Genomic DNA, 18320 nt, shown 5'->3' with positions numbered 1-18320 from the left:
TTACAAACTGTGTAGTTGCTCTAATTTTAGTCATTTGTTCATATTTTAACCACTGAAAAGGAGATATAGTCATTTCACAAATTCTGAGTTCTCATGTGACATTAGAGGCACTCTATACAAATCAAATAAGGATAATTTGTTTGACTCATAGACATAGGTATTATTACCATACAAAGTGGATTTTAGATTTAATATTCTACCTTATTTTAGTATCACTGTTTGCTATTGTTCATTTGGTTTTTTTATTTTTATTTTTATCTCCAATAATATTTTTTCACCCTTTTTTTTCTCATGACTATTATTATTATACAAAGTGGACATTAGATTTAATAATCTATATATGCCTAATCTGCCACACAATACCTAACTACTATTCGTGAGGAACATTTGTGGATGGTGCTTCATGGTAAGGCTTCCGGTCTTTTTTTTTGTAATTACTCTATTTTTGCTATAGCACTAGATTTTGTCCATTTATTGTTGTTTTGGGTGGCACTTGCATTGTTTGATATGTGATTCAGTTGTGTGTCCCTATATGAGATCCAGTTGTGTATGACATATATGATCTTTTTCATTGTATAACATCCCATGGTATAGACGTACGGTTACACATTATTAGAGAGAATCTTACCCACAAAATTTGTGTAATATACCTATATCCATGTAAGATGTCAATTGTTGATTTTTGAAACATGTATAATTCAGTTCTATGTTTCAGTGATTGTTAATATGCACGTATCTTGCATACACAAGTGTATCACATACAAAAAATAATGACATAGGAAGACAATTAAAAACCTTTGAATGGTGTCTTCTAATGAACACCTGACATTTTCAAAATTTACTTCTGATTTGATCTAATGTTAAGAAAGAGGCACCTTTTGACATTGACCATAATACTTCTGATCTAATGTCAAAAGGTGCCTTTTGACATTAAAGAATTTATTTCTGATTTAATGTTACAAGGTGCCTTCTGACATTGAAGAATTTACTTCCAATCTAATGTCAAGAGGCACCTTTTGACATTGACTATAATACTTCTGATCTAATGTCAAAAGGTGTCTTCTGACATTAAAGAATTTATTTCTGATATAATGTCAGCAAGCACCTTATGACATTGACTATTATACTTCTGATCTAATGTCAAAAGGTGCCTTCTGACATCTTTCAAAATAGTTCTGATCTAATGTCAGAAGGTACCTTATGTTTGGAGTGTTGATTCCATCTTATTCACCCTGCAGCTTCTAGATAAGAATAGGTGGTACAACTTCGATGACAACCAAATTTCATCCATTAACGAGGAAGACGTCAAGTTTGCTGCTACTTATGTGTTATTTTACTTATGTGCTTACTAAGTTGTTAAGGAAAGTATTTTTATAATATTATGTTTATAGTGATTGATATTTATTATAGTAATTACATCAATTTTCAAATGCTTAATTGCAATACATACCACATGTTTTACACTCAAAATGACATATATTAGATCGGTTTGCGAAAAAATTGCTCGGTGGCGATAGTATGGATTTATGTCCATCTCCTCATCATCGGTGGGGCCTATAAGAATGCACATGTAAAAACTCAACAGAGCTGTTGTACTATTCGTGAGGAACATTTGTGGATGGTGCTTCATGGTAAGACATCCGGCCTTTATAATATTCTTGCCATATTGTGTGTTAATTCAAATGTTTGAGATAGAGAGAACTAGCTGACAAAAGACAAGATACTAAGGTATTATTCTAACATTGCACCGCGAGTCTATTATTTTTATAAAATCAATGTTAGTGGAGAAGATTAAAAGAATGATTTTTCTTAGACTCAGATACTCAATCACTCATTGGTAAGGCTTCCGGACTAACGTTTTTTTTATAATTGCTCTGTTTTTGTTCTGTATAGCTCTAGATTTTGTTAATTTATTATTGTTTTGGGTAGCACTTGCTTTGTTTAATATATGATTCAGTTGTGTGTCCATATATGATATGTTAAATTTGTAACCAAGATATGAGATCTAGTTGTGTATGGTCGTACATGATCTTTTTCATTATATAACATCCCATGGTATGGACGTACGGTTACACATTACTAGGACGAATCCTACCCACCAAAATTCGTGTAGTATACCTATATGCATGTAAGATGCCAATTTTCTGATTTTTGAAATATGTATAATTGAGTTCTATATTTAAGTGATTTTTTAAGATGCACGTATTTTGCATACAAGTGTATCACGCACAAAAAATAGTAACATAGGAAAATAATTAAAATACTTCTGATCTATGTCAAAAGGCGTCTTATGACATTGGATAAAATACTTATGATTTAATGTCAGAAGGCACCTTCTGCCATTGACTAACGTATTGTTCTGATCTAATGTCAAAAGGCACCTTTTGACATTGGATAAAATACTTCTGATCTAATGTCAGAAGGCGCCTTCTGACATTGACTAACGTATTGTTTAGATCTAATATCAAAAGGTGCATTTTGACATTAAATAAACTACTATATAATAATTTTTTATGCATTCTGTGTGCAATATGTTGGATTGTGTATTATGTTTATCAGGAATATTTCATATGTCCATTTTTAAGAAGAGATGCAGTCGAAATTTCTATAGAATTATGAACTTTTTAAAATTAAAAAATATTATATTTATAAATTTATTATATATCATCCTCACAAGAAATAGAATGATCACTATGATGAGAAGATCATCCTCACAAGAAATTAGCTCAATCTGAAACTTATAAATCCATCAAAAGTGATTTACAAATTATTGAACTAACTTTTTTCCGAATGATCTTCCCATCATAGAGATCATCCTCACAAAAAATTAGCTCAATCCCAAACTCCTAACCCATATTTTGAAAATTTATTAATGTTACATTGTTTTTACATATGTAATTTCATATGGCATATCTTGATCCGTTCCCTAAATATCAGCTTTGTAAATATATATTTATAAGGGTAATTTGGTAATTTTCTATGCATTCTGCGTACACTATCAACCTTAACTATATTTGACTCGTCTACTTTGATTGTTTGATGTAGATTTGAACTATGTGGATGCTCAACTTCAATTTTATTGGTGTTAGCTGTTGTTTCTACTTCTACCTGGCATCAAACATGAGTGGATTCATGCACCTATAGTTGTTTATTTACTACAATGTGCTTATAGTATATTTCTTTTTTATGCTCAAGACTATCAGAGAGAAGTCTTTAGTGTTATTGATATTATTAAGGTTTATCAGGAACATTTCATATATCCATTTTTAAGAGGAGATACTGTCGAAATTTCTATAGAATTATGAACTTTTTAAAATTAAAAAATATTATATATATATATATATATATATATATATATATATATATATATATAGGGAAATGTTCAACAACAAACATTTTGGCAAAACATTTTTCAAAATATGGGTTAGAGGTTTTGGAATGGGCTGATTTTTTGTGAGGATGATCTCTACGGTGAGGAGATCATCATCACCAAAAATCAGCCCATTCCAAAACTTCTAACCCCATCAAAAATGGTTTACAAAAAATGGACGATCCACGATTTTTCAACTTGTAAACTAGGGCTAGAAGTTTTGGAATGGGCTGATTTTTCGTGAGGATGATCTCCTCACCATAGAGATCATCCTCACCAAAAATCAGCCCATTCCAAAACCTCTAACCCATGTTTTGAAAAATGTTTTGCCAAAATGTTTGTTGCTGAACGGGACCCATATATATATATATATATATATATATATATATATATATATATATATATGGTAGCATTCAATGGCTAATTTTTTGGCAAAACATTTTTCAAAACATGGGTTAGAAGTTTTGGAATGGTCTGATTTTTGGTGAGGATGATTTCTACGGTGAGGAGATCATCCTCACCAAAAATCAGCCCATTCCAAAACTTCTAACCCATGTTTACAAGTTGAAAAATCGTGCATTGTCCATTTTTTGTAAACTATTTTTTATGGGATTAGAAGTTTTGAAATGGGCTGATTTTTGGTGATGATGATCTCTTTACCGTAGAGATCATCCTCACCAAAAATCAGCCCATTCCAAAACTTATAACTCATGTTTTGAAAAATGTTTTGCCAAAAAGTTAGTCATTGAACGGGACCCATATATATATATAGGGTAGTGTTCAATGGCAAACTTTTTAGCAAACTTTTTGGCAAAACATTTTTCAAAACATGAGTTAGAGGTTTTGGAATGGGCTGATTTTTGGTGAGGATGATCTCTACGGTGAGGAGATCATCCTCACCAAAAATCAACCCATTCCAAAACTTCTAACCCATGTTTACAAGCTGAAAAATCGTGGACTGTCCATTTTTTGTAAATTGTTTTTGATGGGATTAGAGGTTTTGGAATGGGCTGATTTTTGGTGATGATGATCTCCTCACCATAGAGATCATCCTCACCAAAAATCAGTCCATTCCAAAACCTCTAACTCATGTTTTGAAAAATGTTTTGCCAAAAAGTTGGCCATTGAACTCCCCCCATATATATATATATATATATATATGTTTGGGGCGGTTCATGATTACTGAAACAAGGAAAAAATATAACTGGTGAAAGTCATTGTCGTTTATGGAGAAAAGAAATGTTTAACTTTATTCCATACATAACTGTATTTTTGAATATATTTTGGAATGAGAAACATTTTTTTCATGTACTTTTGGGGATTAATTTGCAGGCATTGCAGTTTATTTAAGAGGTTCTAAATTTTGTCATTATGTGTGAGTTGGCCAACATGGTTATTATCAAATACTACAATTTCAATCTTGACGTTTTAAAGTTCTAGTAGGACCAATGCACTTAATTGCGATTGCCAAATAAAAAAAAAGTTATCTCATATGGCATATTCACTTACACGGTTTAAAATTTTTAACTTGTACAAGGAATCTAACTTAGTTTTAAGGATTCTATTTTTAAGGACTCCAAACTAATATACCATTAGGTTTATGGTAGGCATCATTTTTAAGTAACTTTTCTTGAAGTTAATCCAAATCAAATAAAAATTAAGGAGTTGATGTGTAACACCCCGAATTTTTAATTCGTATCTCGAGGAAAAAATAAATAGTGAAATTTTAAGAAAATCTTGAAAGTGAGATTTAGGGGTAAAACTTTAGGATGTTTCTGATCATTTTTAATGGAATCTGACCTCACCATTAGATTCAAAATAATCGAAAAACATAGTTTAGCCTATAAGCACGTTCAAATGCGAGTCCAAATATAAAAGTTACAAAATCCTCGATTACCGGGTCGGACCAGGCTAAAATAGTGACTTTTTATTAGAGCAATAATTTTAAAAATTCAATCATACCATTGGGTTCATAACGAAAAATTATTCAACATAGACTATTTATTTTTCATTTTTGGAGATCAGAAAGTCGAATTATCGCCAAAAACGAAAACGACATCAAGTTTAGGGGTCACCTCAGGCCAAAAATGTAAATTTTTGTTAGAGATAAAATTTGTAGAAATTTACTATACCATTAGATCCGGAATAAAAAATTAGGCGAAATAGAGTATTCATTCGTCAGTTTTGGAGTCCGGATGATCAAGTTATCGTCGATCAAAACAATTGATAAAATGCCGAATTCGTCCCAAATTTAATATAAATAATATTTTAATTTTTTTTTTATGTCATCTTCCCTAACTCGTCAATACAGTCGCGCGAAATTTTTTTTTTTTTTTTTCCACTGCTGTTCTACTTCAGATCCTTCGCAAACGGTTCGCCGTCGACGATCGCCGTAGAAGGGAAAAAGATCCGCAGCTGCGTTCTCTACAAAACCCACCCAACCTTTCTTTGTTTCACTTTCTATTTCACCCGATATCGTCAAAAATCAGTCTTATTTGGATACGGAAATTTCAAAACTTTGACCTCGAATTTTGTCTGTTTCGGGGTCAAACCGTCTTCCGACGCAGAAGGGAGAAACGTCCGCAGCCTCATTCTCTACACAACCCAATCAAATTCTTTCCGTTTTCTCGTCTTTTTCACCCCGTATAGTCAAAAATCAGCCGTATTTTTATACAGAGATTTTCGTAACTTCGACCTCGGTTTTCATCGATTTCGGGGTCAAACCGTCTTTCGCCGTAGAAGGGAGAAGAGACGAGCACATCGAGATTTTCGAAACCACCTGATCGATTTCAAAAATCAGCCGCTTCAAAATTCGATCCGTCTCGATTTCCGTGCCGATGGCCTCGATTTCCGCACACACGCCTCGATCCTTTTTCCTGGAGATTGTAAGGAACTCTCAATTTCTATTAGTAATCATAGATTGTGAAAATTGCATTTAGGATTTTATTGGAAAAATTTAGATGTATTTCTGAAATATAGAATTCTTTGTTTATTTCAAAATTCACGCCAGAAATTGCATGTTTGATATGTTTAATTGTATTTTTAACAAATTATACGTGGGTAGAGTATTATAACGGGTTATTTCTATAAATTGGGTCTTGTGCACTGTTCGGACCCCGTTTTGATATAAAAATTGTATTCTTTTTCAATAATATTGATAGAAATAAATTCTATAGTTGGAAAATGTGATTTAATATTCAATGAACTCATTTTGAGTTGATGAATATCAGAAAATGGATATTTTATTGAAGAGATTGAAAACTGTAAAAATCGAAAAAAAAAAGGAAAAAGGGTATGAAACGATAAAATGTCAGAGTCACACCCGAGAGGTGATGTCTGCATTTTACGTTGTTGTGTTGTGTACAGGTTGGTGAACAGATATCCAGGGATAATATTATTGGTTGCATGTTTATTTCCTTTCTGTTAGCGCGAGGCGCTGTTTACGTTTTCGTTATGTTATTTATTTTAGGCCGGGTGGCCACACTTGCATGGTAGGAAACTGGATATCTATTCTCAACCTTGTATTGTTAATTTCTCTTTTATTTTCAAATGAAAATAATATATATATATATGTAACTATTTTGTGAGCTGTTAAAGAGTTTGTGAATGCCTGAAGGGATAGTGCGTCATATCATCCGGAGTGATGTACTATCCTAGGATGTACGGTAGGGACCACCAAACTCATACGTGGTATGGGACGCGTATGAGAGTGGAGTCACAACTGGAATCCGGGATATTCCTCTCTATCTTTACTAGTGAACTTGTAATGTAAAGGTGGTCGTATACGAATGGTTTGTATATTTGGGAATCATATGCACGCCTGATAGGCATAGACGAAGATGATTGGTCAGTGATCACTAACAATCTATAGTAGTCGAACGTTTTGACACATCGAAAAGAGACCCATTGCTTACGATCACGTCAAACGGCCAGCCTGAGCCGGATAAATGGTCAATCAAACGTGGTAAGTGCAGCGACCGACCACAAAATCAGGAACTAAAAGCCAGAGAAGAATTGTAACATCATGTCCTGACTGGGAGCGATCCAGTCGTGAATCCCAACTCTCTAATTCCAATACTCCACCATTGTGTATTATGTATCTGTTGCTTATTTTGATATATAAAATGAAATCCATGTTTAATGTTTCCATTTGACCAATTAGATTTGTATAAAAAGAAAATATTATAGTGAGTAATGATGATCGATGTAATGTGAGTTTTAAAATGTTTAGTTGTTCATCCCTGGCTATATGTACCAGTTAATCATAGTTTCTTCTGTAAAATTTTGTATATTTTAAAATGATTTAGTATGCTTATTCGTTCATGTTAGAAGAGGTTATTGGCAGAAATTGTGTTATTCCTTACTGGGTAACCATTGTTACTCACCCTTTTCTTCTTTATTTTTTTTTTAGTTTCAGATTTAGAACTTGGCGAGGCAAGTATACAGCACGAATGATGATCATCTGGTTGGTCAGATAGACAATCAGAGTCCGTCACCTGGTAAGTACTAGGGTTATACCTCCTAGTGGTGTCAGTTCCCCCAGGTAGCCTTATGGATTCTGCCTTGAGTGTTAGGACTTTTGTTAGAGTGAGAAAATCTCTATATAATCCTGTATATAAATTTTCTTCTTCCGCACTCTGATCTATCGTACAATATTAGATGTGTATAAGCTTCCGCTAGTATTATATTTTGTATATGTATGCAGGATTGTATGTCGTTTATCAGGTGCAGGTTGAACGCCTTGGAATGCTAACATAAACAGAGGAGACCATGCCGAAATTTCGAGGTGCTACATAATACCTCGAGATCTGACATGGGGATTTGTATTAGCGTTCGGCGAGGCGCCACATGATGTCTATTTTTAAAATTTGGCAATAAAAGTTTAAAGTGGATATATTTTTTTGAAACTATTGAAAGGTCTTCTAAAGATTTGTTTTTAATTTTTTTCTCAATATTTACAGACTACTACGAATCATGGAACGAGAGTTATGGGATAGAATAAATAAAATTATTCAATATTTAAGTCAAATCATTCACTCAGATTTATATAGATCTTTGAAAATATTTTTGTCCCGAGAATTTACAAAAGAATCAATATGTCACAGATGTTAAGTCGAATCATTCACTCAAATCTTTGTAAATAAAATTTATCGAAATTTTATAAAAGAATCAATATGTCAAAGATGTCAAGTCAAGTCATTCACTCACCTAGATCAAATAAAAATTAAGGAATTGATGTCTATTTTTAAAATTTGACAATAAAAATTTAAAGTGGATATATTTTTTTGAAACTATTGAAAAATCTTCCAAAATTTTGTTTTCAATTTTTTTTTTCAATATTTACAGACTACTACAAATCATAGAATGAGAGTTATGGGATTGAATAAATAAAATTATTCAATATTTAAGTCAAATCATTCACTCAGATTTACACAGATATTTAAAAATATTTTTGTCCCGAGAATTTACAAAAGAATCAATATGTCAAAGATATTAAGTCGAATCATTCACTCAAATTTACACAGATCTTTGTAAATTAAATTTATCAAAATTTTACAAAAAAATCAATGTGTCACAGATGTCAAGTCAAGTCATTCACTCACTCAGATTTACTCAGATCTTTGAAAAAAAATTCTCGAAATTTTACAAAAGAATCAATGTGTCACATATGTCAAGTCAAGTCATTATCTCTTTTTTTATTTTTCATATATTAAATAAAATAATGATTCACAATAAACGAGTCTAAGATTCTATAAATAGGAATATGCTTTTACCCAAAAAATACCAATACTTTCAGAGTTATTTTTACAAAGGTTAATCAGTTCTAACATGGCAAATGTGCTATCGAATGAGGTTGATGAGCTCAAACTTGATTATTACGAGCCTAAAATATACTCGAAACTTATCAAGATTTGCTTGATGACGGTAAGAAACTAAGGCGTATGATGCGAAATCTGTGCATAAAACCTTGGTAGGGAGTTGTGGCGGCAAAATTAAATAGTATAATATAATTGCATGATGACACTATCATTTATAATGAGTTAAATGTAGTTTGGTAAGCAATATCTAATCTTTAAAACTATTAGTTCACATCTAATTAATCTTAAACATAGTATCCACCTTTTGAGACATGTGGATATTATGTATGTAGTAGTGTTAATCTGCATTTATTGACCCTAATAAATAAAGTGATTAATTTTTGTGCAAGGAATTAGGTGGGCAAAAGGAAATATGGTGACATGAGCATTCATGAGAAATTAAATGTCATTTGGTAAGCATTAAATTTCAATGTAAATGCACTTAATAGCTCCATTAATAGTTATATGACTTCACCTTCATTATATAGTCTTATTCAGGGAAAGAATCCAAATTTTATTCCTACTTAGAAGTTGCAATGAATCACGATGAGAATATGCGTCGTGGATTTCGGACGGAAGATGCATATAGAAAGCACATGCCGAAACGTGAATGGATTGTACTTGTGAGGGATTCAAAGAAATTGATTAAAGCATCCAAACTCGTGTAAATACCTATCCCAAAAAGACGTGCGATTTCGATGCCGCTGCATAACCTATATTCGTTCCAAGCGACAGTTATGAGGTTGCGAGCTGAAGTATCAAGAATGTGTAAACGAGTTGTAAGGATTTCATCACATGAAGTTGATAACGATCCCAACTATGCATCTACTTACACTATGTCGGATGAAGACGATGACAGTTCTTCTGATTTTGAAGATTAATTTCGTTACTATAGACTTAAGAATTTAAGTAAGTATGTTTAGGTTCTAAAGTTTTTGTTGAAAAATCAAGTTTGATTAATTTCATCACAATATTAAATGTGTCGCTTGTAAATTATTTTTCATCTAATTTATGTAGCATTTAAAAAGTTGACAAGGCAATAGAGGATCTTTTAGATCATCTTTATGTGTTTGAAGTGTCATTTACTAAATTCATAATCTGTTTATCATTTTTCTTCCCCTTGATTACAATGTAAATGATCGTATACTTGTCAAGAAATTTGAATAGATTTAACGAACACTGAAATAATGTCAGAATGGGCATTTTGACATTACATCTGAAGTATTTTAATCAATGTCAGAAGGCGCCTTCAGACATTAGATTAGAAGTAATTTTGTCAATTTCAGAAGGCGCCTTCTGATATTAGATCAGAAGTAATTTAGTCAATGTCAGAAGACTCCTATTTACATTAAATCAAAAATATTTTAGTTAATGCCAAAATGAGTCTTTTGACATTAGATCAAAAGTAATTTAGCCAATGTCAAAAAGCTCATTTTGAGATTAGATGATGACTTTTTTATTAAATATCTAAAGAAGCATTTTGACACACTACAAAAAAGGGGCTTTTAGATGCCTTTTTTTGGGGCAATTTATCAAAACGTCGCCTAAACAGCAACATCAATAGCGATTTTAGATTAGTCGCCTTCCAAGAGATTAAATCAGTGGCATTTGGTGAGAAACGCCTCAAATGATCAGAAAATAGAGGTGATTTTTGGTAAAACGCCTTCAAAGAGACGATGACCATTGCAGCTCATCAAGTTTCTATTTTACTCACTCTTCCAGTTCTACAGTTTTGAGTTATTTGTACCATTTTCTGTTATTTGGTTATCATCCGTAAAGAACTCTGTTACATATATGTCTAACAAAATTATTATGTCACTGAAGGTGATGATTCAAGTGTATTGCATGTGTACTGTATGGGGTGAACCCCTCTCTCAAACTGCACAGTCATTTGTGCCTGACTTGAGTTGATCTTCGGAGTTAATCGAACTTTGACAAAGGTTACTATTGTTCATTCTCCTTTAATGCCGCATCCAATACCATATTTTTATGTTTCAGTACTTGCTTCTACCATTGTTTTAGTGTTCACTAAATCTATTCAAATTTCTTACTCATTCTTGCTTTACATAGTGGATAAAACAAGTATATGACCATTTACATTGCAATCAAGGGGAAGAAAAATGATAACTCCCTGAATTTGGTGATCTTAACTTTTCATCGAATTTGGAGGTTTAACAAACAATAGCACAGTCATTTAACTCACCAATCACAATAAACGAAATAATAAAAAAATAAAAAAATAAAAAATAAAAGATAAATCATAAAACAAGCTCAAATTTCATATTATGTATTGAAATCCCATTACTAAACAAGATCAATGAGAAGCAATATGGCACTAACAAATGAAATTGAGTCACATAATTGCTTAGAAATAAAACACAATCAGAAGCAAATGGTCATGATGCCTTTCATATCTTTTGGTTCTCTCCGCTATATCGTGTCCTCTTATTTTCCTCACGATTTACATTTTCCCTACATTGCCATTGTTCTAGACTCGCACCTTTTCAATGTCACAAGACTCTTTGAAAGTCTCAAAATCTTCACAAACCCTACATGGCAGAGAACTCTACATTAGTTGGAGAGTAATATTTATGGTACAACGCACTCCTCACTAATCCAGTTTTCTTTTGCGTACTGGGCAATTGTCTGGTCACTGCAGAATTAACATGCATTGCTTCCGCAACAACATATTAACCGATGAAATTGTAATAGAAAAATAGCAATTTCTCTCAACAACCCACTAATTCCACATCCCACGTCCAACACCTACAGTGACAACCGAAAAGCTGAACTTCAAAATTTTCCCAAGATGAAAATATAGAGCCTTATAATGATTGCAAGTACATCTGAATGAAACAAACCTTTTGATCACGTTTTAGGCCTAATTGTAAAACAAGAAAGTGCTCATGCTGTTTGATACTCATGCATTGTTCTAAAGCAACAATGGCTTTCTCAACCACTAAAAAGGACTTATGGGAAGGCTGAAGTCATGATTGAACAAATACATGATTGTTGGGAAAGGAAATTTTGGTATGGACAAGACGTTCTAACTAATTTTTAATTCCTATTTTGGTCGAGCATGAGAAAAGATTTATGCAAGTTTGTGGATTGTTGTCATGTCTTTCAAGTTCCTAATGGGTTACCAACCAATCCAGGTTATACATGTCGTTGTCAGTGTCGAATGAACCATGGACCGATTTGAGTATGAACATTATTTTTGGCCTACATAGAACACAGCAGGGTATGGACTCCATCTTTGTGGTCCTTGAACACTTCTCAAAAATGACTCATTCTATAGTGATGTGGTAAACGTAGCTCAATTATTCTTCAAGGAATTATATCGTCTTCATGGATTTGTGTTTTGTCATGACACAAGGTTCCTGAGTTACTTTTAGAGGAGATTGTGTAAACTTACTAACACCAAGTTGGATTATAGCAATGCATAGCATCCACAAGGTCAAACTGAGTTTGTTAATCGATCGTTAGGAAATTTGTTATGCAGTCTTACTGGTGAAAATGGGAAGAAGTGGGACCAATAACTTTATCAAGAACGATCAAAGAATAGTAATAAAGGGTTCAACCCTTTTCAGGTTGTTAATGGATAGAATCCACAAACAACTTTAAATTCAGCACATGTTCAAGATTTGCAAAGGCCTCATGGGAAGGCTGAAGTCATGATTGAACAAATACAACACATGTACTCAGTTACTACAAAAAATCTACTCGAATCTAGTAAAAATATAAAAAGCTTGGTGCATGGATGATTGGTCCATTACAAGTAATTGTTGAGCTTATTAATCTTAATGCATACCAACTAAAGCTATCAAGTCACATTCGCACATTTTACATGTTCAATGTCAACCACCTTATCCCATTCGCACCTCACAAGTAGAATCCATTCCCGTTCCAGCATGTGCTTTCTATATGCATCTCCTGTCCAAATTGAAGACGCATATTCTTATCTACATTCATTGCAGCTTCTAAGTAGGAATAAAATTTGGACTGATTCACTGAATTAGATTATATATCGAAGGCGGAGTCATATTATCATTAATGTACACGTAAGTGTATTTACATTGAAATTCAATGCTTACCAAATGACATTTAATTCCTCATGAATGCTCATGCCACCATATTTCATTTTGCCCACCTAACTTCCTGCACAAAAATTAATCAGTTTATCACTTTATTATGGTCAATATATGTAGATTAACACTTCTACCTACATAATCTCCACATGTTTGAAAAGTTGGATACTATGCTTAAGTTTGATTGAACGTAAACTAATAGTTCCAAAGATCTGATTGCTTATCAAACGACATTTAACTCATCATGAATGATTGTGTCACCATGCAACTATATTATACTATTTAATTTTGTCCCACAACTCCCTACGAAATTTTATGTAGAGTCTATAATTTTAATAGGGTCAATAAACGTAAATTAGGATTTCTACCTTAAACGTGAAGACCATAACTTTGCATTTTCCAACATCGATCTTCCCAACCACCCAATTGGTTATGACTTCCAAATCTTTAAATTCATGCACGATTACATTGTCAATAACAATGTAATGAACAAAAATAAGAACAAACAACTTTTAAGGTAATACCATCTGTATAACCACCTCAAGAATAGTTCGCAACCTGAAGTAGGACATATCTTCATACAAAGAGTGATGTTTAAAACAATCATCAATCTGACTAATTGAATGTTTCCAAATTAAGTTAAAAATAGATAAATGGGATATAGTAGTACCTGATTGAAATTAAATTTCAACCCGCGACTTGCATAATCAATATATTTTAAAATAAACATTCCACAATCCCATGTATTGGTTTGTTTGGGAATGTTCTTGCTCGTAACAAGGTCAATGTGGGATGTCAATCTTCGTTGATCCCATCTGCTTGGGTACTATCGAAAAAAATTCTTTCTACGTATTAACAAATTATAATATGATAAGTACTTGTGGAATTCCTTACTAAATTAGCGTAATAATTATTAAATAACTTATCAATACAAACCAATGCTTTAATTTCAACTTCATAGACTGACATACAGTCCTTAGAGAGGGAATCCAAAAATTCTAATTTCTTATTTTTTATGTCCAATATTGCAACGGCCCAATAAACGTTTGCGTGAATGGAAAAAAATACCTAGTGATTAATAATAATGTGAGAATGAGAGGTAATTTAACAACAAAATAAATATACGGAGGCACGAGACAAGAAAAAAACAAACCTTATCACAAGATATTATATGATATTTAAGATAATCAGGTCTGGTAAACGCTTTAAGGTTTTTATTTAGTTGGAATTTTTCGCCCGTCACACTCTCAAAATTATTCAACAAGACTTTACCCACTGACCAGCCAGAGTAATCTTCTTGAGCTTCCTTAAGTAATACCTATACCGATTAATACAAAATGCTTTATAAAGATATATACATCTAATTTAAATATATGTAAATGATGTGTCTATGTCAATTGGACGTACAATATACATTTGACTAAATAAATGACATTTGAGAAAATGATCTGGATGTTGCAATATTCTCCTTTTAAGAAATTTGCAATATTCATCGATTATCTGTGTGACAACAAAGTCAAATAAATATTTAATCATTCTAGATTTGTCAAAAAAATTAAAATTAAAATATGGAAAAATGTTACCTGATCGTCCAACCCCCCAACCCCCCTAAGTGATTCAATAGATGCGCTCGGAATACAATACCCGTCTTCCAAATTTATATCAGCGTGATGTGAATTTATCAACGTTAATTCTTCGTTGGTAAAAGGACGCTTAGGATCATGAAAATAATTACGAACGTAGCTCTACAAATTAGTACGTAAAATAATTACATTTCATTCATAATAATATTAGAACAAACATAATCAAAATGAAATCTGAAACATGCATACACCCCACTTCAACTCTTTGCATATCTTTTTTTTTCATATATCTAAGGGTGCATAGGGTGGCTTCAAATATACTGAAGGTTTCACATCTCTCTTAGACTTCACAGGATTCATGGAATACCCAAGCTTCTTAGGATTCATGGAATACCCACCATCCTACAACAAATGACAACATTGCATAAATTACTCGTACTCGTATGATACTTTACACCTTTAAAATTTGAAGTTAACAATTACGTATGAATAGCGAACTGATTGTATTTAAATTGATCATGACATAATATTTCAAATAATATATTTTTCAAAATTTATACATCTTATTCGCTAAAGAAATCAATTGATACGAGGATTACAAATTTCATTTTATCCTAACAATTTCGACGACATGCAATAAGAAATTATAAATGCGCATAGATACACATTTCAAATCAAAGAAATCGATTGAAAATCTTACAACATAATAAATATACTGGATAGATCCCAAAAGGGAATATTATAAGACAAATGACCACACACCTTTTGATCAAAATTAGATGATTTCCCCCAAGCTAGAATGTTGTTGTCTTCAGACTCTAGCTTTATAGGAGGAGATGAGGATTCAGCCTATAAAAAATAAAAGTTAGAGAGGTATTATTGAAGAGGCGTTTATTATATAGATAATAATTTTCTAACAAAAAACATATAGGTCTAAAAATTAGACAAAACATGAAGCCGAATGTGAGTGATTTTTTCTACATTAAAATTTTAATATTAAGTATATACATACCTTATCAGCGTCAAATTTGAATTCTGAATTTTGTTTATTATTGAGATAATTACTTTTCAAAATATTAGGCGAATTACGTCCGTTATCAACCTTAATAGACAGCTGAATAAGAAGAATAGGACATGATCATAAAAACCAACTCACATGAAAAATTTATTAAATATTTTAAATATTGTTCATGCAAGGTACCTTGTATTTTGTGGAGGAAGAGAATGATATTGCAGGTGAATGGTTCATTAGCATTGTTTCAGATGTCTTTTTAGCGTCGATTCCAAATTTTTTTTCGTGAGGTGGATACTCATTTGTGGAAGTATTCGTGGAAGGAGATGCCTTGTGTATACCAAAAGGAACACTAGAGCCCATTGTCGGAGGCGATGACTTCGATATACCTAAAGGATCGTCAAAGCCCTTGGTAGGGGTCGATACTTGAGGCATATTTAAAGGATCGACAGAGGTGTTGGTATGGGGAGATGACTTGGTTTCGAAGGTGTAAAGTTCGATGTTTTATCGAATTTAATGTTGTACTGTTTGATATTAAAATAAACATTCATAATGATTTCTAAGTGGATGTAACCTATTATGTGGATTTATCACATAACAGTAGAGAAACAATACCTTAAGGCTAGATTTATTATATGACTACAAACATTTGATGTCCTTTTTTAATTCTTGGATAACTTTAGAATTATCTTTCAACTTCTGTTCCATCACCGTCATTTTCTTCTTCAACTTATCAACTTCCTCTGAGTTTTTCCTTTTAGGCTGAAGACTATTTTCCTCTTTCCTCTTATAACCCTTACAAAATGAAGCAAGAACGGCCTCACAAAGTTCATAATCGGTCAATTTCAACTTATTGATAATCTATTAAAAATGATACATACATATAAAAAATTTGTATTAGATGGAGGTATATATATATATATGATTGAAATTGAAGTTCAATAATTCATACCGTGCAATTGACAAACTTATCGATGTAAAATTGTCGTTCCTTATTCAAATAATAAGGATACTTCAGGTACCTTGGAAAATGATTGGGAAATATGCGGGGGGCTATTATCGGTATATGTTCGAATGCCCATACCTACAAGTGCATAAGAATACAGGATGAGTGCTTAAATAAACATCAATAGTTTATAAAACTAGTACTTCGAAGTAAGATTAAATTAATAACTCAAATTTTTCTTTAACTATCTGAAGCACCAATGCACAACTATAGAAATGTCCATGTTTAATAGTTTCCTTAAACTTCGTCGCACAGATGCGTAAAGACTTTAAAAGGTGGTTGTATAGTAATCTGCCCCATGAGATCCTATTGAAGATCTCATCGCACTATACCATACTTAAAAGTTCTTTGTTAATCTTTAGTGTGTCATTTAAATTCAGTAACTATGTACAATAAAAATATTCTTTTAAATTCAATAATATTTTCATTTTTTAAGACTGTATTAAGTACAGTCTCAAAAGAATCTAAGGTTATCTCTGTTGGCATGTCAAAGTACTTATTCCAAAATAATTGTACACAAAGCTCGTCTTTCTTTGAGAGAGAACCGATTCCATCACTACTATACAAACTTCCCAAAGCTAATATCAATGCAACCTCACCTTCTAAAATAGAAATATCTTTAATTTCAAATGAAAAATAACCATTTTTAGGATTAAATTTCTATATGAGGAGAAAAATCAAATTGCTACACATTGGGACGCGTGGCATAGATAGTAGTGAAGCAAAACAAGTATAATTTAAACATGTCATCTGCTCAGATGTTAAATTTGAGAAGAATTGTGTAAATCTTTTCGCGTTATACACAACACGTGCCTGCAAAATATATATTGTTATGTCATCGTATTTTTCAAAATGTAAAAAATATGATACTTAATGTCATAAAAAGATGATAACATACCATGTCAACGTACATGAAAGACTATTTGCAATACGATTGACCTAACGTAGACCCATTCTAAATAATTAATTATTTTCATAAGCAATACAATATAATATCAGAATGATATTTTTTACATTATATCAAAATGTATTGCATATAATGTCGGAAGGAACCTTCTGACGTGAGATAAAAAAAATATTTAGACAATGTCAGAAGGATCCTTCTAACATTAAATTCATAACAAAAATAAATTATATCAAAATGATTTTCTATGTACAATTTACATTTGAATAAAATAGTTCTGATTTAATGTCAGAAGGAGCCTTTTGACATTGACTAAAATAATTCTGATCTAATGTCAGAAGGCTCCTTCTGACATTGATTAAAAAAGTTCTGATCTAATGTCAAAATGAGCCTTTTGACATAGACTAAAATAGTTCTGATCTAATGTCAAAAGGCTTATTCTGACATTTACTAAAATAGTTTTGATCTAATGTCAAAAGGAACCTTCTGACATTGAGTA

Source organism: Akebia trifoliata, chromosome 7 (genome assembly GCF_017979445.1).
Source record: "Akebia trifoliata isolate Shusen 1 chromosome 7, ASM1797944v1, whole genome shotgun sequence".
Taxonomy (NCBI): domain Eukaryota; kingdom Viridiplantae; phylum Streptophyta; class Magnoliopsida; order Ranunculales; family Lardizabalaceae; genus Akebia; species Akebia trifoliata.
Note: the sequence above shows the minus strand (reverse complement) of the source record.